The sequence below is a fragment of the Schistocerca nitens genome, chromosome 8, assembly GCF_023898315.1.
Source record: "Schistocerca nitens isolate TAMUIC-IGC-003100 chromosome 8, iqSchNite1.1, whole genome shotgun sequence".
Classification (NCBI taxonomy): Eukaryota; Metazoa; Arthropoda; class Insecta; order Orthoptera; family Acrididae; genus Schistocerca; species Schistocerca nitens.
The window spans coordinates 48,086,103-48,113,745 of record NC_064621.1 but is presented as its reverse complement, the minus strand read 5'-3'; the positions used below and the strand labels follow the sequence as shown (position 1 = coordinate 48,113,745).

Here is a 27,643-nt window from a genome sequence, read left to right as displayed (position 1 = left end):
AAGCAGTTTGACCAGGGAGACATAAAAGAATGAGGAAGAGGCAATCTTCTTGTTAGTTACATGATACATGAAATTAGTATAAACATAAATTAAATAATCTAATACATAAAACCTGATAGTTACTGATGAAAAATGAAAAATTCTTTGGTAGAGCTAACAGCCAAATGTGATATATCAAGATGAATGATAAGTGTTTCAAACTATACAGCTCTGTGAGAAAATAATGTGGTTGAAATAGATTAGAAAAAAATAGCAGAGGCACAAATGTGAATGTTAAATCAAATAACTCCAAGCCCAAGTCAAAGATGTATGAATAATGAGACATAAAGCAGTAGAAAAATGTGTATTGCATTATTAAATATATTATACATGTTAAAATGTGATGTAACTACTTTGTTGTATATACTTTAGGATTAAAGGAGACCAAACAGCAGAAGTGTTGAGACATTTAACAGTCACACGCAACAGATGGAAAACTTGCTGCCTTTTGGAGTTACCATATTTACTCGAATCTAAGCCGCACTTTTTTTCCGGCTTTTGTAATCCAAAAAACCACCTGCGGCTTAGAATAGAGTGCAAAGCAAGCGGAAGTTCTGAAAAATGTTGGTGGGTGCCGCCACAACTAACTTCTGCTGTCAAATATATGTAGCGCTACACAGGCATGCTTTGTAGGCACAAAGATAAATAATGGCATCGAAACCTCTGCATCAGTAAATAAATTTTAAAAAAGAAAGGTGGAAGACGAGCTTTTTTCCTCTGCCCCGGGTTTTGACCACTGCATTTTCGTACATTATCCAACGAAGTAAATACAAATTCCGTATTGTTCATCTTCGAATGCAGCAGCATTTCAATGTACTATGAAAATCCGATTGGCAAGACTGTTTGGGATGTTTGTCAATATGGCCAACTCTACGTTCTGAATTTTTTCCTACCTGTGAGATGAGATGGTTGCTAATAGGAACTTTTATGAATTGTGAATCACATGCAATATTCTCTTCACCATAAGAATAATACGAATATAAACATTTTGCCATGTATTGTTTCGTGTTTGCTGCTATCTCATTTAAATCCTGTCTGCCTAATAAACTACGAAAATAGAGTGAGACAACAGCGAACACGGAAGAATATACATATCATGTCATGTTTATATTCGTATTATTCTTATGCCTAATAGTGATACAGTCAGAAATGAATCACGGCAATTGACTAGATTTTTAAATCTAAGACGACTCTAATTTCTGTGCAGAATGTAATGAACTAAAGAGGCGCCTGCAAAGATTTTCAAAAGGAGAAAAATTTTCGCTAAACTTTCATTCAGAACATCATCTATCATACGCAATCTATTATTTGGTTCTTGTTGATCATTATCAAAGAAGCAGTAGTGTAACTAACAACAAATAGCAGTCTCTTGCCATTGTTTCACTAATGAGACGATTCCTCTCTTTTTTTTTTTAATTGTAAAAGCGGTAGTGCGCACAAAAGCAAGCCATGCCGCGAACGGCGACAGGCCGTAAACACGCACTATCAGAATGCGACAAACAATGCATGGCACAGTACAGTAATGCATTTTCGGCTTAGAGTGGCGTAAACACATATAACAAAGAAAACGGCACTGATCATATCAAAGAAAAATAAGCAATCAATTCAAACCAGACGAAGCACGTGAAAAAGGAAGGGTACACATATAAATACGGACGGAGCGCCTGACGCATAGCAATGGCTACCTGGTAAACCTTAACTGCTAAGCTTATGACTCGAACCAAACTACTGTAGCTGTATCGTCATTCATTCGAGCTAAATTGTGTCTCATATTACAATAGACCAACTTTGTTTCGATTTGGAGATGGCCTAAAACTTTTCTCTCCCCTCGAATTTCGAGTCTCAAATTTCAGGTGCGGCTTAGATTCGGGAAAATTTTTTTTCCTTGATTTCGAGTCTCATTTTTCAGGTGCGGCATAGATTCGAGTGCGGCTTAGATTCGAGTAAATACGGTATACTTTGATGAGCTACAGTATCCACACAGACAGACACACACAACGCAGCACACATGCACAGGCACGCGTGCGCACACACACACACACACACACACACACACACACACACACACACACAAGCCTATGCCCCTACAGGGTGCCAGCTAAACTGACAGTGAAAATGCTATTTTTGCAGCAGATGGGATAGCTGTGGTTGTGTTGGGTGGGGTGCAAAGAGGGTGAAAGAGGTAGGAGGCAAGGAGTGGGGCTCGTGGTAGGTAGCTAGTGGCTACGAGAGAGGCCAGTTTGTGGGCTAGGAATGCAGAAGGAAGGGGTGGCAGGTATAGTGACTGGTGGGAAGTAGCACACGCTGAAGGCTAAGTATGGACATAAACTGGGAGGGGTGATGTGGCAGAGGGAGGGGAAACTGTTGGATGGAGGATGTGGGGACTGTGGGGTTCTTGACATTGAGGCCAGGACAATTATAGGAGCAGAGGAAGTGTAGTTCAGAAACTAGTGGGAAAGAAGGATTCAGAGGGCTCAGGTTGTGAAGCAGCCGTTGAAATTGAGCTTGTTGTGCTCATATGCATGTTGTGTCACCAGGTGGTGACAGATTGCTGGCTACTCATCATGGTGGACAGCCAGTTGGTAGTCATACCAACATAAAAGGCTGTGCAGTGTTTGCAGCAGATTTGGTATATGACATGACTGATTTCGCTGGTAGCCTGGCCTCTGACAGGTTAGGATAAGCCTGTGACATGAATGGAGTAAGAGGTGCTGGGTAGGTGAATTTGGCAGGTCTTGCACCTTGGTTTGCCATAGGGATATGATCACTGTGGCAAGGTGTTGGGAATTGGAGTAGCATAGGAATGGACTAGGATGTTGTGTAGGTCAAGTGGGTGATGGAACTCCACTTTTTGAGGGGTAGGAAGGATCTTGGGTAGGATGTCCCTCATTTCAGAGCAGGATAAGAGATAATCGAAGCCATGGCAAAGAATAGGGAGTTAGAGGGGTTAAAGTGGACAGCAGCAAGATAAAAATCAACATCCAGGAAGGATGAAGGACACCAGGTGAAACAGATGGGAGAAAAGGTGTTGAAGTTATGGAGGAAAGTCGACATCGTGTTTTGATCCTGTGTCCAGATCATGAACATATCATCAATGTATCTGAACCAGACTAGGGGTTGGGAGTTTTGGGAGGCTAGGAAGGTTTCTTCCACATGACCCATAAACAGTTTGACAGGGGTACCATGTGGGTGCCTATGTCTGTGCTGTGGATTAGTTTGTTTTCTCCTAAGAGAAAAGTAGTTGTGGGTCAATATACAGTTGGTAGAGTGTGTACAGAATGAGAAGGATGGTTTGAAGTCTGAAGGATGTTGGGAGAGTAGGGTTGTCAAATATTTTGAATTCCTTCTTCAAAAAATGAGGGAGGTCATAAAGTTGTGTTTTGGTTAGCAGCTCCCAGTTATATTTACAAGGAACCACAGTTACATTGTTTTCCTTGGTACATAGCTACTTCAATTTTGTGACAGTTTGCTGTTTCATGTGAAACACTCAAACTGCCTTCTAATCATTATTTTTGTCTGTACTTCTGCTCTAAGGATAAGAATATATTATAATACCTGTTATCATTTTGAGCCACTCCTAAAAGTTTTTAAGCTAACAATACTCATTTGTAGCAGAATCTCTTTTTCTTAATATCATACAAACAGTGACATTTCTTGTTTTTCTTTTTCCAAGCACAAACAGTTTCTTCCACTTCCAAAATCTGAAAATTTGGGACCATGGCTAGTAAAAGGAAGACAAGGCTGGCAACCATGACTCACATGAGCAAGGTCATAGGAACTGGTTGAGAAACGCTGCTTTCTGAACTGTCAACACCGCATGATGTTCCAATATATAGCCTTCCTATAAGGGAGCAGAATGGTGAGAATGTCAGGAATTACTCAGTAGCCACTTTTGCAAAGGATATCTATCCAAAAGAACTCAAAAAGTGGCGACTAGCAAATAGTTGTTGTGGTGCTAATTTTAAATCTTAGAGTTGCAGTCCTGTAGAAGGTAGAACAAAACTGGGAAAAAGCCAAAACATATTACTTGTCAGAGGAAAACTGGAAGCAAAACAGGCTTTCATAGAAATGTTAGACAAGCTCCTTGCAAGTGTAAGATGAAGCTGTGTCCATAATTTGAGGGCCCATGTTCATGTGATGCTAACTGTAAACATGGAGTGCACACCTGCTCTTGTTCTAAGTATGTGACTATCTCTGTCAATGAACTGGTGTTTGTTAGAGGTCAAAGAGAGAAAGTTTGATCTGTTGGATGGCATCAAAGGGGGTTACCAGATCTACCTGAGTGCAGAAAACAAATTAAAAAGCAGAAGAGACAAGAAAATGAGTTCAGAAGAATTGCTGAATACAAGCAGAAAATGAAAGAAGAGTTAACAATGCAGTCAAATGAAATTCTTTTCTCCAAAAAAAAGAGGAAGAGGCAACTGATGCTAAAGACAGAGATCCAGAAGTCTCTTTGCACATATCATGTGATGATTCTGATGTACCCTATACTTGAAGTACAAGTTAGTATAATATGTTACAGTTTCGGAATGTCACTCTGCATGCTACTGGTGCCATTACAACAGCTACATACTGGATGCTGGATTAATTACTGAAGGAGACAGAAGATTCCTGGTTGATCACAACAAAGTGAAAAGGGCCCAAAAGGAAGTCATGAATCACTTGACAAAGAATTTCATAATCAATGCAGTATAGGCAAGATTGAATGCATCTTCTTTGACAGGCACCAAGATTCCACTGAAGTTAAGCTACAAGCAGACAACTCAAGCTATCAGTTTCCAAGTGTTGTGAAAGAAGAGCATTACACTGTTTGCAGTCAGCCAATTTTATTCCTTCTTGCTGGTGACTTCTTCTCTCTCTAAGAGAGAAACAGCGCTGGTAAAAGTTTGTGGTGACTGAACAAATAACGAATATTAACACTGAAGTAGGAGTCATGCATTGGGTTGAGACAAAGCAGAATCATAAACTCATCTGTTTGGTTTGTGCTCTTCATCTTCGAGCCACTTGATCAAACAGTTGGATGGGAAAACTTTGTCTAATAGCAAGTGGAGTGGTAAGTCCAGCAACATGCTTGATAGTGCAACAGAACTTGGAAATCAATCCCTCATTTTTAAGAATTTGTTTTCCAGAGCCACTGGTCCCAACAAGTGATACTGTTGTCACAGATCTCTCTACATATCAGGCATATGATTACAGAATAAATCAGGCTATAAGGACAGGTGCACTTCCAACTGATAAGGCAGTATAGGAACTGGTTCTGCAAGCTGCTCTCAATGGTTAACAAGTGTAAATAGGATTTGTCACACATGGCTTTCAAAACATAGCCTTAAAGGTAACAACTTGATGTCATTACAACTTTTGGTGGAATACAATGTTGCTGTTTACTATTCCCACTGGTTTACAATCAAACTGAAATCCTCTTGGATGGAAGCACCCCACCACATTCTTTATCAACCGAAGCTTCTAAAATACCAGAAGAAGGCAATAGCAGATACTGTTTCACCAACACTGAATGTTCATTGAGGTTCATATTTAATGACATGATGCTTTCAATACTTTTGTATATGGAAGACTAAGAAGAAGGCAAAGCCGGGATCCAGAAAATAACTGAACTGAGGAATGAAGATCATGATATACCAGCAGATTCATCCATTCCCCCTAGGAAGACACCTGCAGTAAATCCATATGGAACTTCACTTTTGGAAGTGATAGTCTGGTCAGGAAAAGTATATGAACCTTCAGGTAAATGTAAACTCAAAACATTAGACATAAGAAACTTTATTCAAGAACCAAGGCAAGTTCAAAAGTAGTCACGTCATGGACAGTCCATAGAAAGGTATGGAAAACAAGGAGCAGAGGCTTCTGTCAAAGTGTCTACTCCTGAGAAATGAGAAGGATACATTAGAGCACAGGAAACACACAGAAGAATGATTTCTAGGAATGAGTCAAAGAAAAATCCGACAAATATTGTTGGCTGAAACTTCTTACATATTTTACAATGTGTTTTCAGCACTTGATAATAGAGACAGAATGTAAAGAAATTGTTTCAGTTCATTAAACCAAATTTTGAGAAAATTTTGCTTTAGATTATATTAATTTATGCCCTTTTGTTAGAAATTTACATAATAATCAAGTGGAAACTTACCAAGCTAAATGTTTATTAATAAAGAAAAACCTTTTAAAATAGGATGTTAAACATCAAAAGGTTCATTTTTGAACCTTCTCATTCATAAAGTGATGAAATTTTATTTTTGCCCCCGAAAATGGCACACCCTATTGGGACAGGTAGTGTTCAATAATGGCAAAGCCATGAACTTGAGGGACATTGGTGTACAGGAAGGTGGCATCAACAGTGACAAATAGGGACCCAGGGCATATGCATGTGGGAATAATGGAAAGTTGGTAAAGGAAGTGGCTAGTATTTTTGATCTGGGAGGCTAGGTTTCTGGCGATCAGTTAGAGGTTTTGGTTAATGAGTGGAAATTCTTTCAGTGGGAGCACAATAGGGTGTCCAGGTTTGTTGGGTTTGTGGATTTTTGGGAGCATGTAGAAGGTGGGTGTGTGGGGTGTAGTTGGGGTGATAAGGAAGATGGACTTAGCTGAGAAGTTCTGGAAAGGAACTATGGATTTCAGTAGGGGTTGGAGGCTATGTTGGACTTCCGGGATAGGATCACTCTGGCAGAGTTTGTAGGTGCAGGAGTCAGTCAGTTGGCAGAGGCCTTCCATCAGGTAGGTATACATCACAATGATGGTGGAGCCTTTGACTGCAGGGAGGATGATTGGGTCTGGATCTGTTTCCAGGATTTGTATGTCCTTAGGATGGAGTCGGGGGAAGGATGGTGGGGCCAATTTGGAGCTAAGGGTGGTTATGTGTGGTGGGGGAGGATCATGGCTGGAAGGTTGTATGAGTGGAAGAGGATAGGTTCAATGTTGAGATTAGGTTAGTTTTGGTGGGAGGGCTTGCTGGCAAAGAAGTGTTTCCACTGTAGGGATCAGGAGCAGGAGAGTAGGTCTTTGACAGGTCAAACATGGTTCAATTTAGTGGTACAGCTGAAGGTTAGGCCTTGGGTAGGACTGAAACCTGAAACTTCTAAGGGACTGAGGCTTTTGGTAGAGAAATTAACAATAGTGCTTTGGGTTTGTTTCAGTTCTGGGTTTTGTGGGATGTTGGGAGGGGGGGGGGGGGGGAGTTTTGGAGGGTGTGTTAAATTGAAGTAGTCAGCTAGACAGTCTGGCTGCTACGAGGGGTTCACAAAGAGGTTCATTGTGAGAAGAATGGGTTTGATGGATAGTGGTGCCCCAAGATGAGAGTAGGATGTCAACAGTTTGAACAGTTTATGGAGGTGGTGTCTGGAATTCTGCTCCAAGTGCTGAAGTGCAGTGTATCTACACTCCTGGAAATGGAAAAAAGAACACATTGACACCGGTGTGTCAGACCCACCATACTTGCTCCGGACACTGCGAGAGGACTGTACAAGCAATGATTACACGCACGGCACAGCGGACACACCAGGAACCGCGGTGTTGGCCGTCGAATGGCGCTAGCTGCGCAGCATTTGTGCACCGCCGCCGTCAGTGTCAGCCAGTTTGCCGTGGCATACGGAGCTCCATCGCAGTCTTTAACACTGGTAGCATGCCGCGACAGCGTGGACGTGAACCGTATGTGCAGTTGACAGACTTTGAGCGAGGGCGTATAGCGGGCATGCGGGAGGCCGGGTGGACGTACCGCCGAATTGCTCAACACGTGGGGCGTGAGGTCTCCACAGTACATCGATGTTGTCGCCAGTGGTCGGTGGAAGGTGCACGTGCCCGTCGACCTGGGACCGGACCGCAGCGACGCACCGATGCACGCCAAGACCGTAGGATCCTACGCAGTGCCGTAGGGGACCGCACCGCCACTTCCCAGCAAATTAGGGACACTGTTGCTCCTGGGGTATCGCCGAGGACCATTCGCAACCATCTCCATGAAGCTGGGCTACGGTCCCGCACATTGTTAGGCCGTCTTCTGCTCACGCCCCAACATCGTGCAGCCCGCCTCCAGTGGTGTCACGACAGGCGTGAATGGAGGGACGAATGGAGACGTGTCGTCTTCAGCGATGAGAGTCGCTTCTGCCTTGGTGCCAATGATGGTCGTATGCGTGTTTGGCGCCGTGCAGGTGAGCGCCACAATCGGGACTGCATACGACTGAGGCACACAGGGCCAACACCCGGCATCATGGTGTGGGGAGCGATCTCCTACACTGGCCGTACACCACTGGTGATCGTCGAGGGGACACTGAATAGTGCACGGTACATCCAAACCGTCATCGAACCCATCGTTCTACCATTCCTAGACCGGCAAGGGAACTTGCTGTTCCAACAGGACAATGCACGTCCGCATGTATCCCGTGCCACCCAACGTGCTCTAGAAGGTGTAAGTCATCTACCCTGGCCAGCAAGATCTCCGGATCTGTCCCCCATTGAGCATGTTTGGGACTGGATGAAGCGTCGTCTCACGCGGTCTGCACGTCCAGCACAAATGCTGGTCCAACTGAGGCGCCAGGTGGATATGGCATGGCAAGCCGTTCCACAGGACTACATCCAGCATCTCTACGATCATCTCCATGCGAGAATAGCAGCCTGCATTGCTGCGAAAGGTGGATATACACTGTACTAGTGCCGACATTGTGCATGCTCTGTTGCCTGTGTCTATGTGCCTGTGGTTCTGTCAGTGTGATCATGTGATGTATTTGACCCCAGGAATGTGTCAATAAAGTTTCCCCTTCCTGGGACAATGAATTCACGGTGTTCTTATTTCAATTTCCAGGAGTGTATTTATGAGTTGTATATAATGAAACACTTGCCTTTACAAATGCCTGCTTGTGTCTGTGTCTGTGTATGGATATGTGTGTGTGTGTGCGAGTGTATACCTGTCCCTTTTTCCCCCTAAGGTAAGTCTTTCCGCTCCCGCACACACACACACATATCCATCCACACATATACAGACACAAGCAGACATCTCACAAGCAGACATATTTAAAGATATATTTTTCCAACGTGGAATGTTTCCCTCTATTATAACTATATACAGGGTGTTTCAAAAATGACCGGTATATTTGAAACGGCAATAAAAACTAAACGAGCAGCGATAGAAATACACTGTTTGTTGCAATATGCTTGGGACAACAGTACATTTTCAGGCAGACAAACTTTCGAAATTACAGTAGTTACAATTTTCAACAACAGATGGCGCTGCGGTCTGGGAAACTCTATCGTACGATATTTTCCACATATCCACCATGCGTAGCAATTATATGGCGTAGTCTCTGAATGAAATTACCCGAAACCTTTGACAACGTGTCTGGCGGAATGGCTTCACATGCAGATGAGACATACTGCTTCAGCTGTTCAATTGTTTCTGGATTTTGGCGGTACACCTGGTCTTTCAAGTGTCCCCACAGAAAGAAGTCACAGGGGTTCATGTCTGGCGAATAGGGAGGCCAATCCACGCCGCCTCCTGTATGTTTCGGATAGCCCAAAGCAATCACATGATCATCGAAATATTCATTCAGGAAATTAAAGACATCGGCCGTGCGAGGTGGCCGGGCACCATCTTGCATAAACCACGAGGTGTTCGCAGTGTCGTCTAAGGCAGTTTGTACCACCACAAATTCACGAAGAATGTCCAGCTAGTGTGATGCAGTAATCGTTTCGGATCTGAAAAATGGGCCAACGATTCCTTTGGAAGAAATGGCGGCCCAGACCAGTACTTTTTGAGGATGCAGGGACGATGGGACTGCAACATGGGGCTTTTCGGTTCCCCATATGCGCCAGTTCTGTTTATTGACGAAGCCGTCCAGGTAAAAATAAGCTTCGTCAGTAAACCAAATGCTGCCCACATGCATATCGCCGTCATCAATCCTGTGCACTATATCGTTAGCGAATGTCTCTCGTGCAGCAATGGTAGCAGCGCTGAGGGGTTGCCGCGTTTGAATTTTGTATGGATAGAGGTGTAAACTCTGGCGCATGAGACGATACGTGGACGTTGGCGTCATTTGGACCGCAGCTGCAACTCGGCGAACGGAAACCCGAGGCCGCTGTTGGATCACCTGCTGCACTAGCTGCGCGTTGCCCTCTGTGGTTGCCGTACGCGGTCGCCCTACCTTTCCAGCACGTTCATCCATCACGTTCCCAGTCCGTTGAAATTTTTCAAACAGATCCTTTATTGTATCGCTTTTCGGTCCTTTGGTTACATTAAACCTCCGTTGAAAACTTCGTCTTGTTGCAACAACACTGTGTTCTAGGCGGTGGAATTCCAACACCAGAAAAATCCACTGTTCTAAGGAATAAACCATGTTGTCTACAGCACACTTGCACATTGTGAACAGCACACGCTTACAGCAAAAAGACGACGTAAAGAATGGCGCACCCACAGACTGCGTTGTCTTCTATATCTTTCACATCACTTGTAGCGCCATCTGTTGTTGAAAATTGTAACTACTGTAATTTCGAAAGTTTGTCCGCCTGAAAATGTACTGTTGTCCCAAGCATATTGCAACAAACGGTGTATTTCTATCGCTGCTCGTTTAGTTTTTATTGCCGTTTCAAATATACCGGTCATTTTTGAAACACCCTGTATATGTGTATGTTTGTGTGTCTGTCGACCTGCCAGCACTTTCATTTGGTAAGTCACATCATCTTTGTTTATATATATATATATATATATATATATATATATATATATATATATATATATATATATATATATATATATATATATATATATTAAAAAACAATGATGATGTGACTTACCATACAAGAGTGCTGGCAGGTCAATAGAAACACAAACAAACACATTCATACACACAAAATTCTAGCTTTCGCAACCAATGGTTGCTTCGTCAGGAAAGAGGGAAGGAGAGGGAAAGACGAAAGGATGTGGGTTTTAAGGGAGAGGGTAAGGAGTCATTCCAATCCCGGGAGCGGAAAGACTTATATGAATTATTGACAAAATTATTTAATTGGATGGATAAAAAAATCTACTCACCAAGCAGCAGCAGAACACATACATAAAAGACGGTTATAATTGGTAAGCTTTCAGAGCCAGTGGCTCCTTCTTCAGGCAAAAACGTTAAAGGGGGCAGGAAGAAGGGTGATGGAAAAGGACTGGAGAGGTCTAGGAAAAGGGGTAGCTTTCAGGAAAGTCACCACGTGTCAGGGAGACTTACCATATGGGATGAGAAGGAAAAACTGATTGTTGGGAACTGGATTGGATGAGATTTGAAAACCAGAGAGCTTAAATGTGGAAGAGAGGATAATATGCAGACAGAGATTACTGCTTAAACATCATGCATGAGTTAATAAGAGTGAAAAGCTAAATGCATTGTACATAACAGAGATGGGAGTGGGGGGAGGGTGGGGTGGAGGGGGGGGGGTGAAAAATAGATGGGAAAGACAATGAAAGATGAAGGAAACTAAAATAGAGTGATGCAAAGAGTAGTTACAGTGGAGAAATGCTGAAACAGAACAAATTAACATAAATTAAGGCCCAATGGGTGGCGAGAACCAAGGACATGTTGCAGCATTAGTTCCCACCTCTCCAGAGTTCTAAGAAACTAGTGTCTGGCGGGAGAATCCAGATGGCACATGTGGTTAAACAGGTAATGAGGTCATGACTATCATGTTGCAGAGCGTGTTCTGCAACAGGATATTGTGAGCAGCCAGTATACACCTTCTGACTATGCACATTCATCCTAATTGATAATTTGGTGGTAGTCATGCCAATGTAGAAGGCTGAACAGTGTTTACACAATAGATGGTATATGACATGTGTCGTTTTGCAGGTGATTCTCCTTTTGATAATATATGTTTCTCCAGTTACAGGACTGTTATAGGTGGTGGTAGTAGGGTGCATAGGGCAAGTCTTGCAGTGCGAACAGTCACAGGGATAGGGAGATGGGTTCAAGAGGAGCATAGGGTCTGACAAGAATATTGCAGAAGGCAACGGAAAGCTATTCTAGATGTGGTGGGAAAAATTTCAGAGCGAATGGATCTCATTTCAGGACGTGATCTTAGGAAGTCATGGCCCTGTCGAAGTCGCTGATTAACACATTCCAGACCAGCATAATACTGAGTCACCAATGGTGTGCTCTGAAGTTGTTTCTTGGAGGGATCAGCAGTACCAGGATTGGATGTGATGACCCAGGATATCTGCTTTTTAACTAGGCTGGTGGGGTAATTATGTGCAGTGAAGGCTGAGGTGAGAATGGTGGTGTACTGCTGTAAAGAGTTTGCATACAAACAAATACGTTTGCCTCTATGCCAAGGCTGTATGGAAGGAAACATTTGACAAGCTAAGGATGGCAAGGGTCAAAATGTAAGTACTGTTGTTTGTTGGTACGTTTAATGTGGACAGAAGTGTGTAGCTGGCCTTTGGTGAGGACACAGGGAAAGTGGCATGGGATTTGGAATAGGACCACGTGAAATTTGATTGGGAGAAGGTCCTCACAGATTCCAGGAATTTTAGCAGGTCAATCTCACCGCAAGTCCATATGGTAAAGATGTCATCACTGTATCTAAACCAAACCAGGGCTGAAGACATGGATCCCAGGAAAGCTCTCTGCAAGTGATCCACAAAAGGGTTGGCATAGGAAGGAGCCATCCTGCTTCCCATGGCCATACCCCTGATCTGTTTGTATGTCTGCCCCTCAAAGGTGAAGTAGTTGTTGGTAAGTATAAAGCTGATTAAGGGGAGTCGGAAGGTCTGTGGATCTTAGGAAAAAGGTAAAATGTGAGGGTGTGTAGTTTGGGAAGGGAGAGGAGTCCTATGGATTGAGGTGTTAGTCCTTGTGAGGGGCCTGAGGTTTTAAGGAGGAACTGCAGATCAGTTTGAATCACAGGGATGGTTTCTTGATGGCAGATGCTGTATGTAGAGGTATCAGACAGCTGGTGTAGACCTTCACTAACATACATCTTTTGTTCAATTACCACAGTGGTACAATCTTTGTCTGCTGAGATGATAATGATGGAGTCATCAGCTTTTAGGGAACCTAGAGCCTGGAGTTCTGCAGAGGATAGGTTAGGGTCATGTTGTAGGGACCTGAGGAAGGATTGTGAAGCAATGTGGATGTGAGGAATTCTTGGAAGGCTATATATAATGACGACTGCACAGTAACAGTATCTTGCAAAGGGAATGGAGGTGGTTCATGGATATCTGTGCCATATAGTGTACCTCTGTGATATAAGTCAGGTCTCAGGCAAAGCTGGCTACAGAAATCATGAATTTCATACAATCTTTCTATCATTTTATTGATTTTGGAATTTTTTGCTTGCTAGAATAACAACTTCAAAGTTTAAAAAATGCTCTAAAGATTCAGAAGTTACTTAAAAACTGCATAAAGGCACAAGGGGATATTCTAATTGCCATAAATATCCAGTAATTCATCAAATGAACACAAAAAGAACTCCTTAAAAATCTGATGCTTCTTACTCACTCATCCACAATTTAATGGAGAACACTCAGTAATAGGAATGAGGCCATTAATGGAAAATACAATTACATGTGAAAACAATTTCTACATGCCACGGGGACTGTGACGAGATGTCTCAGACCACGTGGCTACCCTGTGCGGCAGTATCAGGATAGAGTTCAGTTGTGTCAACCCGAGAACAGGGCTTGTTATGTTTATGTTTAGAAGGCCAGTAAATAAATACTTTCAGTACCCAATAAGCTGCTTCTCTCAATGAAAAAAACATAGTTTCCCTGTAATATGCTTATTGATTAATTTGTATGTGAGTCATGTAAGTCAACGATACATGTCGAGAGAAAGAAACGACTAATGTACAGTAACTAAGAAGGCATTCTATGTTAGGTAAATTATTATGTATATTATTATACGTCATACTTCCATGTAGAGTATATTACTAACAAAAATTATCACATATATTACTATATGTCATACTACCATGTACACCATATTATTAACAGAAATATTCAATAACTGAAACTAAGATGATTTATGTGTATCATGCCTACACTTGTACTACTAGTTTGTTTTTTAGATCATGCCTAGAATTGGCAAGTATCTCGAATCTACGTTTGCACCAGAATACATAGTACCACTCTGAACCTAATACTAGGACTCAAAATTTATGTTGAAGCTATTTTTACATCACATATAATGATTATGTGTAATAACTATATAGTAAAACTCATCCAAGTAACACAAACATGGCTTTATTCATACACCTCTAAACAATAATGGCATAAAACAACAGGTCCAATGAAAAATCCACAACAAACTGTTTCGCTTGGAACTTAAATGTATGCACTACTCATTCTGCCTCACCATTTGATTGTGGGGGGAATGGCAGAGCCATAACATGATGAATGCCATGACAGGAACAAAATAACTGAAAGGTGTGGGAAATGAATTGTGGACCATTACAGGAAACTACGTTACAAGGCAAAATAGGAAAAAAAAAACCTCAAAAGTATATGAATTAACACCTAAGCTGAAGTCAATGCACACTGGAGAATGTAAGGAAACTGGGAAAATGCATCCATTACCAAGAGCCAATAGAATTTCAAGAAGGGACTCACAAAGACTACACGACTGGGGTGTAGCAGGCCAGGGGGACAGGACACCCTGGGAGCTGCCTGTTCTCGGGCAAACTGATCACAAGCCATGACAAAATCAATGAATCCCTGACCAAAAATCATGCCTCCTAGTTAGCAGTTTAGCTTTCAAATGGCCCAGTTGGAGAAGGCATAGAACCTCATAGCATAAAACACGAGGAATGACTACTCTGGGAAAGGTGTCTTTTGTGGACAACAACAAACACTGTCAAAAGCAGTGAAGTGATACCTTTAGGAAAAGTAATTGCACAGGAGGCCTGAAGCCTGACCCAGCAGTTAATCTGGCCAGCCCTGTTGAACCAACCAAACCTCCTCGTGGAGAACCGGATTGTATGAAATGGCAGCTTCTATGTGTGAGATTGTGATTGGCAAACCCTCAACTGCAGCCTGCATTTCAATATCAAGACACAAGCAAAGGAATTCTTCATAATCAAATTTGGGATAAGGACCCACAGGAAGGCAGGACAAAGCATTCACATTGGCACGTTCAGACAAAGGCCAAAAATCGATTTTGTAATTGCAGGGAGACAAGAACAGCACCCAGTGTTGTAAGTGGTGTCATAGTGCTCACGAATTTACACACAAATTCTGGAACCACTCGACCTTCTGCTGCCTCGAACATGTGATATTTAAAAGATAAGTGTGAGAGGGAGGCTATACATTGCACAACACATGTCTGTGTGTGTAGGATTGACGTTTATCATGGGAAGACAGGAGCTGCGTCAGACAAGCAGCGCCAAGAAGTGTTTGCCGGTCGTGTCTTGGAAGCTGTATTAAAAGGACAAGGAGTGTCTGTGTAATATTTTGTGGTTTTTGGTACTGTGATTATTGTAAGAAAGACAAACGAACAATTGATCATAGACTTTTACTTACTTCATGTCTTACCTCTGAATGAAGCAAGTTGTATGTCATGTTCAAACATTATTCAGACACTAAACTGTGTTTAATGATGACTAACTTGACTTGCTCAAGTTCAAATGTTTATACGAAAAATGGCAATGTTGTTTTTTGTGATGGTTGAAAATATATTGTCATTTAACTGAAAGTATTCGTTGAGTAACCTATTATTTCAAAAGTAGAGCCATTTAAATTCCTATAACAAGCGAGATCTTTGGAGAAGAAGTTTTGGAAGATCAAGCTAGCTGATTATCCAGAGAAAAGGATCGGCTAGACACATCAAGTAAGTCAACTGATGAGAGGGAGGTGCCAATTTTGAATGCAACCCAGTTTCGCACCGCTTAGTCCCTGTTGATCGGACTTCACCCACAGTTCATTGAATGAACAGTTCATTCAGTGAACTGTGGGTGAAGCCAGGTCAACAGGGACTAACATGCTTTGAGTGAAAATAATAGTGCATTAAGAATGGCTAGCTTCTAACCGAAATCTAGATCTGCATAATAAAATTTAAAAAGGATGACTGATTGCTGCAATCTACAATTTACTAGAATCTGAATTTAGTGAAAAATTAAAATCGTGTGACACTGTATGTAATGTTAAATTTAATTTCATAAGACAGGAAATAAATACTTTGAAAGAGAACACAGATCGACCTAAGGAAGTAATGTTGATTATTCAACTGAAAATCCCAGGTGTTACTACACGTATTGTTTGTTCGGGAGTAGATACTGTAGGACGAAGATTTAAAGGAAAAATAGCAAACTTTGACGTTGTAAATGTAAGTAGTTTGGCGGAACCATTTCAACTAATTAAAGATCAAGAAGTTACCAAGAGTATAATCTCCAGAAACATTTCGGTGGTGGCTTTTTCTGAACTTAATGATGCTAGTAATGTTATGGATGACTTGTTGGAAGAATTCAAATTTATCCAGGATAGAGTAGAGATAGAATAACTTTACCTAATGTTGAGTTGCCATGTAAAGTGGTGATTGTTTTGTCATGGGGAGACCTTCACACAAAATTTTCTGAGAGGCACTTGCTCAAGTGAGGTTAATATCAGATCCATGGGATCTGGGCGTAATCATCTGTTCCCCAGGGATGTTGACATTCTGTGTTAACAGACGGAGTGATGACTGTCAGATACCGAGTTGTTTTTGGTGTTTCTTCTGTACTATTTTTCCTGCACCAAATTCCCTTCAAATCTTAAACTATTCTGTTATTTATTAATGAATTCTTAAATTATCCTATAATTTTAGCGTAAAGAAAACTGGATATGACAGAAAAATAATAGACTTAAGGGAATCACGGTTAAACAGTGAATCTCTACACATGAAATGAAATGAATAGAATATAGTATTAATGGAAAAATAATCACATGGTGCTATTCAAACAGAGTGCTATCGAGATGACATAAACTGAACAGCGTATTTTATGTATGTATAAAATGTAGTGTCAAGTGATTAACTAGACAACTATTTGATCATAGTGTATAATTGTCTATTTTTATAGAATATTTTATACGTTTTATGAGATGAGATGTAAAGTGGAGGGTTTATATTAGTTTTGGAAGGGGCGGGCAGTGTAAGTATGAACATGGCTTATACAAAACACACACCAAAAACAACCCTCGCAAACAAGTGTGACTGATTCTTCACTATTTGCTGTTTAATAGGAGTTGCTAAGATTTTTCTTCGTGGACCTCAAGGGTGAAGAGGTGAGAACGTCTGTTCTGTAAGAGATGATTAACCCCATACCTCCTGCGGCTTCTCTCTCATATAATGGTGAGGTAGGGATCCTGGGGAAGGAGGGTGGGGGGAGAGTTTCCTGTGTTTGGGGCTATCTTCTTTCATTTCTTCGATCTTAGCAACCATTTCTACTTTTTCCTTTCTTACTTCTCATTTGAGTACCTATCTATCTTTCCCTCTTTGCATATTCAACTACTTCTTTCACAGAAGTTGTCCTCATTTTTTGTGGTTTCCAATAACCTAAAATTTATTTTATTTAAGTAGGTTGAATACTCAGGCTACACAAACACACTTACGCATACACACAAAAAATATGATTACACAAATGATCTTACACATCAAAAGGGGAGAACTGTCAAGTTTGTAGGGGGGAAAGGAATGTGTACATCAGGAAAGGATGCACACACTGTCGTTTACTGTAATGGTTCTACAGTGCCTGTTTACAACATTCAATAACACATATGTGAATAAGGGCAGAAGAACTATGATAATTGCATAAGTATATAAGAACTAGAATGATTCCACATCGAGTATGTATAAAAAAGAAGCATGGGTAAGGAAGGAGAACAGAAGCCAGAGTGGTCAGTCTAACAAATATTCTGATGAATTTGAATTGTAGGATGATATTGGGACTCTTATAGCTTGAGTAAAATATATTGAATAGAGTATATAGGCATGGTTAGAAGTTGTTGAGTAAGGGAGGAATGTTCAAATGTGTGTGAATTCCTAAGAGACCAAACTGCTGAGCTCACTGGTCCCTAGACTTACACACTACTTAAACTAACTTAGGCTAAGAACAACACACACACCCATGCCCAAGGGAGGACTCGAACCACAGGCAGGAGGGGCAGCCCAGTCTGTGACATGACGCCTCAAACCGTGCGGTCACTCCATGCAGCAGTAAAGGAGGACTCTAGGGTATGAAATGAAGTATTAAGAAGCAAGTGTAAAGTGTGAAGCAGATTTATAATATTAGCAGAGAATATTCAATTACAGTGTACATAAAGATGTATACTATGGCAAGGAAACATGAGGCCTACTCGTAAAGTATAGGGTGGGGAGTGGGGGGGGGGGGGGGGGGCAACCAAGCATTTACTGAATATAAAAGGCAGAAAGGCTGACCTATACACTATGCAGACAGGGGCACCAAGAAGGGGATTGACCTGTGCCATAGAATAGGAATTAGGAGGGGCGTACCTACCAAAATGGAAGGAGGAACTACACTCATAGGGTCAACCCATATGTAAGGTAAAGATACTGATTTGAGAGGAAAAGGGCAGTATTGTGACAGAAGTCACACATTTGTAGGAATTATTCTCGTAAGTTTGGATTATATATAGCACTAGCATTATTAGGTTTTATGAATGTCAGAAAGAACACATTCATTTTTCCCTGAGGCCCTCCAGATTGCAGATGGCAGTTAATAATGATACTAGCCAGTACAGAGGAAAAAATAGTACAAAAAATTAGAACAAAGGATGAAATATTTAAGTGTCCATGACATCTGGAATTTATGATTGGAGATGAAGAGAAAGTTCTCACCATTTATAAGTAAGAGTAATGCGGAATGAAATCATAAATAGAGGCTTATGTCTTAAAAACAAAGTAGAGCAAAGAATTAGTGAAAGACAACAATCAGAAGCCTGCTCTAAAGAGTACAAGGATTTATGAAAAAAAAAAAAAATTGTGTATATAAATTTATGTAGTAAATGATTAGTTTTGAAATGGGTACTGTCACTAGGTATGATATTAATCTGCAGAATGGTTATGTATAAGATACTTTAAGTTCGATCGGAAGGGGGGGTGGGAGGGGGAGATATGTAGTGCTTCAAATTTACTTGTAAATTCTGAAACCACTCAACCTTCTGCTGCCTTGAACACGTGATATTTTAAAGATAAGTATGAGAGACAGCCTATTTACTGTGCAATACATGTCTGTGTGTGCAGGATTGATGTTTATCGTGGGAAGACAGGAGATGCGTCAGACAAGTGGCACTGACAAGTGTTTTCCGGTCGCACCTTGGAAGCTTTATTAAAAGGACAAGGATTGTATGTGTAATATTCCATGGTTTTTGGTACTGTGGTTATTGTAAAAAAGACAAACAAATGATTGACCACAGACTTTTACTTACTTCATGTCTTACCTCTGAACGAAGCAAGACGTATGTCATGTTCAAAAATGATTTGGACACTAAATTGTGTTTAATGAATTCTAACGTTTGATGACTGAGTTGACTTGCACAAGTTTAAATGTTTATAGAGAAATGGCAAAGTTGTTTTTTGCAATAGTTGAAAATATATTATGATTGAACTGAAAGCATTTGGTGAGTAAACAATTATTTCAAAAATAGAGTCTTTTAAATTCCTATAACCAGCAAGAGTCTTCAGAGAAGTTTTGGAAGATCGAACTAGCTGATTATCCAGAGAAAAGGATCAGCTAGACGCATCAAGTAAGTCAACTGATGAGATGGAGGTGTGAATTTTGAATGCAATCCAGTTTCACACTGCTTCTCATGTTGTCAAAATGTTAGAGTGTGCTACCTTGTGAGGCAAGTAGCTGTGAGAGCTAAACAAGGAAACCAAGGTGTTATGGTCAGTAATAAGATGACACTTGGAGCCATACAAAAAACATGCAATTTCTGGAGTGCATAGACTATGGAAGGAACCTCTTTTTCCATGTGAGAGTAATGCTGCCTGTGAAGTAAGAGATTTAAGAGGCAAAAGCAGCAGGTGGTTCAGAGTCATCAGCATATCAGTGTGACAGGACCATGCTGAGGCTATACTGTGAGGTATGAGGCACCGAACTTCATGCTAGTCCGAAGAGAGCACAGGAAAACAAGGGTAGTTTGGATTTCAACATTTGAAAAGTACGTATGCAGTCTAGACTCTAGCAAAAAGGTAAATTCTTACATAAGAAGGAAAGCAATGGGTGGGCTGATGGGGCCAACCCCAGCAGGATTTTATGGTAGTATGCTATCAGGTTAGGAATGTCTCAAGCTCCTCTGAGGATGAGGTGTGAGGTATAGACATAACAGCAGAGACACGGTCTGGCAGAGGTTGAAATCCATCCACAGAACCTCAAATGCCAAATAAACAACAAAAGGTTGAAAAAACTGAGGTTTTGTGTAGTTAATGCTCCCAGGGTGTCTCTGTCCCCCTTGGCCTGCTCCACAGCAGCCACAGGAGCGCTTTCATGTAGACTTTGTGGGTCCCTTCTCTAATTCTTCTCAGCTCTTGGTTTTGGATGTACTTTCCCAGTTTCATTACATTCTCCGGCATGCATCAACATCAGCTGAGGTCACATTTTGTACACTTTTGAGGGTTTTTTCCCTGTTGAGGGGTTGCATTGTAGCTTAGTTTCTGATAAGTAGCCCTAATTCATATCCCACATATTTCAATTGTTTTGTTTCCATCACGCCATTCCACCCTAGTGCCTATGTTCAAGTCCCAAATGAAAAAGTCTGCTGTGGATTCTTCAGTGGACAACAGGATTCTCCATTTTCTGAGCACCTACCACTGCACACCTATTAGGGAGCAGAGCCCGGACAAGTAACTTCAGGGCTGGTAGCCACGCACAACTCTCCATCTTCTGTGGCCTGTGCTGCACCTGCCACAGTTGGGCTCATCTGGCCACTCTGAGCCAGGATTGCTGGTGAGAACGCACGGGATCGATCACATGCCCGAGTGGATACCGGCACTATCATCCGTCACTGGAGACACTGTTTTTGTGACTCCATAAGGCCGATGGGCTGGTGTCACAACAGTTTGATCAGTTTCAACCCTGCTCTCTGCCAGAAGAAACCAGTTCACAAATGCAGTCACTGTTGCCGGAGCCTGCCCCACTGCCCTCTGCCTCGAGTCCATCGTTGCCTCCTGTGGAGGTGTCCCCATTCTGCTGGCAGTGCACTGGAGTTCCAGTTTCCCAGTGCCATGTGCGAATCCGTCTCCAGCCTCAGATCTGTTGCCACAGCCTGCCATTCTGGTCGGGCTGCCTCCACTAGCACCCCGCCATCACTGTCTCACCTACTGTCACCAGTCAGTCCGGCACCGTCTCCCCCGCACTGGGATCTGCTTGCCGATGGCAGTGCAGAGATGGTGACAGCACCTTCTCCCTGGTGCTGTCATCGGGCACCGTGCAAGCCCACACTTCCACGTGTTTCAGCCATACACTCTGGTGTCTGCCCGGCACATTGTCCCATTCCTGCTATACACATCTACTGCTGCTGCTCCAGATCTGACGGACGTGTCTCTCGTTGGGCTGCCAGCATTTCCTCCATCACCCAGGTGCTGTCTTTTGGTGAGGGAAAGGCACATCGTATCCTGCTACTAGTACATGTTAGTGTGCATAATGCAGTGTCGCCACGTGTGTGTACTTAAATTGACTGCCAAATGAATCAGTGTGGGCGTGCCACATGGCACAATCTACGCTGCGTTGGCTACAAGCAACCCAAACCTAGACATGTGCGGAGCAGTGCTGATCCCTCTATGTTCTTTCAGTTTGCACAAGTCATGTCAGTTATTCTGTGTATCATTTATGTTGCACCTCCTGTATCATTCTTTTGTCCTGTTACACATGGAGTCACAAGATGCTTTTTTCTGTCATTGTTCAGTGGTTTTATATATTACTTGGTTCTCACAGCGAGGCTGTTGAAAGATTACTTAATCACATTTAACTGACCCTTTAAAGAATGTTCTGACGATAAATCTTTTCTACAGTTTTTGCGACTGACCTTAAGCTTGCTTGTGTTTCCTTACTAGAAAAATGTGCACTGTTTCACTGTACCTCAAAATCCCACCAATATGGCCTATCAAAAAAATGTGCACATAAAAAACTGGTGCATACTAACTGGGAACTTTACAATCTCGTTCCAATCAGTTCGAATGCTTCATTCCTCCAGCAAACTGTGATACTGTGCTGCTTTACACAGAAGCAGAAAGATTCAATCTGTCTGTCTGTTTGTCTGTTGAAAGAGTTTAGTTGGCTTTCTATCCTGTATTCCATGAAATTGTTATTTCATTTTGATATTCATAGCACAGTTCCTCCTAAGGTCAAGAAACAATTTTTGTCAGTGTAAAAATTTCTGAAAATGAAATATAGCATTTTGCTTTCTATCTCCTGCCTTTTGATGCCGGTACGGTCCTTGAGTGAGCAGATAAATCACCTTAATGTATTTATTGATATAAGGTAAGATCAAAAATTATTGTGATATTTGTAAAATTGGTATGTCCAATTTTATTTTTGAATTTGCTGAACACTTTCTGCGTGGTTCTCTTTGGACTAATTGTGGATACATTCAGATTTTGTTTGTTAACAACACTTTGGCTACATTTAAATCTGTGATGTGATTCTAACTGCTTTCTGAGCAACTATCTTGGATGTTGAACCACAATGGGTATTTGCTTTTCATCACAACTTTGTTTAGCACATACCAATTAAAGGCATATTGTATTACACTCTTTAACTTTGTCCATGTATACTAGACATTTTCAAAAAGCATTCTTAATCTAAGAGCTTACTGGTTGAATATGACTGAATATGATTTTCAGTTTTTCTCCCCCCAACACTCCTTTTACTATGGAGGAATATCTTTCTACTTTTCGTAATATTACAATTGTCACCTGTAATCAGTGATGCTGTAATGGCCTTATGATCACTGAATTCCTGCTCTACATTAAGTGAATCAATGTTTGGGTCAATTTGTATAGAGAGGAGATCAATGATATTATCCTCACAATTTGGTTCTCTTTCTAACTGTAAAAGGTATTCATTTAGAACAATATCATATGAATCCCTGATTGTACCAGCTACCTTAACTACTTGAGTTTCTCATTCTACAGCCAGTAAGTTGATTTTCCCTTAATACTATAACATGATCAGAAATAATATGGGTATTTCCTCCCAGTTTTCCCAGAAATCATCCAATCACCAAAGCTTTGCAGTATTGAAGTGTCTACAGAAATATTAATAGCAGCAATGCAGGTTCCCATAAATCTTGTTATGAGAGAGAGCTAAATTAGATGAAATAGCAAAAGAGTTTAGTATGTACATGTGCCATGAACAACTAAATAAAATTCTCTGCTAAATATCACATCACTTTGTTTCAAATTGGAAAACTTTAACAGTGCATCTAACTGCTTCATGGCCCACTCAAAATCACCAGCTGGAGCACAGTACATTGTGACTTTTACTGTGCACTTCCTATGAATTTCTGTTCACACAGCATGCTTCAGTACCTTAGCCATTTCGAACTTTAAGAGTATGAATGGTTTATATTTACATTTCTTCTTAATACATGAGGAAACTATACCTCCTATTTCACTTTTCAGAGTGGTTAAAGCTCTCTGGGTAGCCGTAATTTATAATGTAAAGTCCTTACTCCACATGAGCATAGTAAAATGAAATAAAGATGATCCACTGAGTTGCAGGCAGATACAATAAAAAGACTTTTATGCATTAAAGCTTTTGGCCAAAGCCTACCTCAGCAAAGAAAACACACACACACACACACACACACACACACACACACACACACACACACACACACATTCACACAAGCAAGCACATCTCACACACACATGACCGCCATCACTGGTAGTTCTGACCGGTTGGTGCTGTCGCTGGTAGCAGTCGTGTGCATTGTGTGTGTGTGTCTGCACGTGCGTGCGTGCATGTGTGTTTCCTTTGCTGAGGAAGGCTTTGGCCAAAAGCTGTAATATGTAACACTCTTTTCATTGTGGCTGCCTGCAACTCAATGCATCATCTTTATGGTGAGTAGAAAACTATCCTGTTCCTAATATTGTTGATATTCCAACCTGAAATTTCCATTGTGCAGTATGAAATAAAACTACACAGTAATGCTTAACAGCTAGACAAACAGGTTTCAGCCACATTGTTACACTAGTGATTTATATTGTAACAAATAAGCCCTCGGTCACAAATATTAAGTCAAAATTGACCTGGTTTGGACGCTACTATGAGTGTCGTCTTCAGAATTAGACTAACTGTACTAAAACATTAGGTATATAGTACATTAATAAAATTGAAGTTTGTACTGACTTGAAAAGATGCAGTACTTACAAGTCACATATTAAAAAAAGATCTCAGCTGGAAAGGCGACGTCATGAACACTTGTGTGATGGCGAGCCGCTAAGGGCTGCTCGTACTGTGGACAAGGGTTACAACAAGACTGAGGTGCCCACTTTAGAAAGTGTGGGCAAGTAAACGTGGTGTTGCAACCCTTGTCCACAGTACAAGCAGCCCTTAGCGGCTCGCCATCGCACAAGTGTTCATGACGTCGTCTTTCTGGCTGAGATCTTTTTTAATATACTAGATGGCGCTCGTAGCAACACCATGTTTACTTTCCCACACTTTCTAAAGTGGGCACCTCAGTCTTGATGCAACCCTTGTCCACAGTACAAGCAGCCCTTAGCGGTTCGCCATCGCACAAGTGTTCATGACATCGCCTTTCCGTCTGAGATCTTTTTTAATATGTGACTTGTAAGTACTGCATCTTTTCGAGTCAGTACTAACTTCAATTTTATTAATGTACTATATACCTAATGTTTTAGTACAGTTAGTCTAATTCTGAAGACAAGGCTAATAGTAGCGCCAAAACCAGGTCAATTTGGACTTAATATTTGTGACCGAGAGCTTATTTGTTACAATATAATTCTGACATGGTCACTGAACCTTAGCAGCTATGTTCAAAGTTTTACACTAGTGATTTGTTGAAAATCAGAAAAAAGATCACCAACTACATAAAAAAGACTGCTGAACAGAGCAAGACACTCACTAAACAAGTACAAAAGAGTACCAAACATGAAAAAATGATCACTCAATACCAAAGAAAGATCACCCAAGAAGTAAGGAGCTCACCAAACGATGAAAAAGATGACACTTGAGTATTGCAGAAGTAACCATATTGACAAAACAGAAGCAGATGCCTAAAGAGCAGTTATCTGCATCAAAAGAAATAGTCACCAGAGCAAAAATAAAAAAGAAATTATGAGGAAGAATGGTTGACCAGTGATTATCTTCAAAAGGTGACATTTTTAGTACTGCCAATAGACAGAGGGGTGGGTTGGAGAAAGGGTCGATCATTCAGAGCCCAAGATGAGAGGATAACCCCCAATAATTCCTGTGTTACTGATATGCCCTTTCTTTTTTATCTTTCCCAACCTAGACCTATCCTCCCCACGGAAGAAACTAGGCCCAATATTACCAAAAGCTAAGATAGTTTCGTGTACTTTTATCAGCAGTACTAAACTTCCACCCGCTGAATCTAAGTACTGGTCAGCTATTCTGTCTTGCAGTTTCATAATTTTCTCAAGGGCATTTTCCTTTTGACCATTACAGATTTTTTGAAGGGCATCATCTCTTTGCTGTTGACTTTAATGTTTTATTTTTCAGTACACAACTGCAATTTTGGTACTATGGCTACTGCCAAGTGCTGAAATTGCAACAATGTATTGAAAAAATAAAATATTACAATCAGTGGTGGAAAGATGATGTCCTTGAAAAAATTCATTTTGGGTAAGGGAACCAGGCACCAGAAGTTATGTAATATACATCATGAGACTGTAAAGGTGTTTTTGTGTTTCATTTATGCCATATCATTTGTTCTACATTTTGGGGAAGGAGAATTACCATTAAAGATGAATAGTAGCGTTACTTCTCATTAATTCTACTTTTGCAATGGTACAAAAATGTGGATGTTTGGCCTTATATCAGCTTGAGATGCAGTTTCATCTTTCACCAGTTAATTTGTGAAACACCATTGATTTTGGTTATGTGTCAGTGAATTCTAGGCCTGATTAAAAGATAAAGGTATACGAGAATACCTATCTAAGCAAGAATGTACAATACTTCTCTAATCAGGATTAAGTTCTCCTGTTGTGTATCATTACAAGTAAAGAGAAGTGAACACACAGCTTCAGTCTGGAATAAAAACTGGAAACCAGGTATCAGATGCAGATCACAATATGAACAAAAGCAATGCTAACCATGATAATAAGCACCTCAAAGGTGATGCCAACTAACAACGGAGACACTCTGTAAGTGATTCTGATTGTGTTCATTGTAGCATCCTTATTTTTGCTTTTGTATATTAATGGGCTTTGAACAGCAACATTACCAGCTGCCAAGGGTCTCGCTGAGGCCTTTTCAGATCAAAAATTATGCCCCCCCTCCCCCCCATACCTTGTCTACAAACAGTCCACTCACACCTTGTCTCCTCAGTCACCTACCGTTCCAAACATACATATGAACTGGGCACAAAGGAGAGCCTTCTCATGACTCAGTACCACCCAAAAATGGAACAACTGAATCACATTATCCACTAGGGCTTTGACTACCTTTTGTTGTACCCTGAAATGAGAAATATCCTCCTCAATCCTCCCACAGTGGTATTCTGCTACCCAACCAAACTATACAATATCCTTGTCCATCCCTCCCCCTCCCCCGTGATCTGTTCCACGTGTCCTCCCAGTACCACCCACTCCGGTCCTGTCACAGGCATCTTCTACCCCAAAGAGGCAAGGACACCTGTAGAAGCAGCTACGTGGTCGACTGACTTACATGGAAACATCGTGTGACATTCTAGATGGGCATGATTACTAACAAGCTGTCTGTCCACATGAATGATCACCCCAAACCGTGGCCAAGAGACAGCTGGACTATCCATCACGTAACTGAAAATTAAGCTCAGTTTTCCAGTTGCTGAGTATCCCACACAACACTGCGTCCTTCACTTCAATGACTGCTTCACAATCTATGCAACCTGGATTCTTCCCACTAAGACCTACCTTACCGAATTACTCAGGCAGAAATTCTCCCTACAACACATTATTCCTGTAACCCCCTGACCTCAACCTTCACTAGTCACTGTCCCCACCTGCCTGCTCCCACTCCAACATCACACATACTTATTATCTCCTCCTCTCCCCCCCTCCCCCCTCCCCCAGTGCACCTGCACAGTCATTTTCCCTTCTCTGTTTCCACGTCCCAATGCTGCAACCTCACCACCTCCAGCACTCCATCTCATTTTGCCACAATCCACCTCCCCTTCTCATCTCACACCTCTTCTGCATCACCACTATCCACCCCAGATGAAATCAAAGCTCACAGCATTTAAGTATGAGTGCCCGATGCAGTGACCATGTGTGTGAGCTGCCCAGGTATGAATGTGTGTGTGGTCACCAGGCCTGAGTCTATTTTTGCATGTTTATCAGTATGTCACGTACAGAAGTAAAGATTTTGTAAATTTCAGTGTTATAACAAAGAAGAAAGAAGAAAAACAAACTTTGACACTTTTCATTCTAGAACACTAATTTGGAAGAAGCCAACT

General features: G+C 41.4%; 1 protein-coding gene across 1 annotated transcript in view; it reads right to left on the bottom strand.

Annotated features, from left to right (window-relative positions):
• The window catches only part of LOC126199146 (ras-specific guanine nucleotide-releasing factor 2-like), a 1,534,440-nt gene that overhangs the window by 103,903 nt on the left and 1,402,894 nt on the right, over positions 1 to 27,643 (bottom strand). The window lies entirely within an intron of this gene.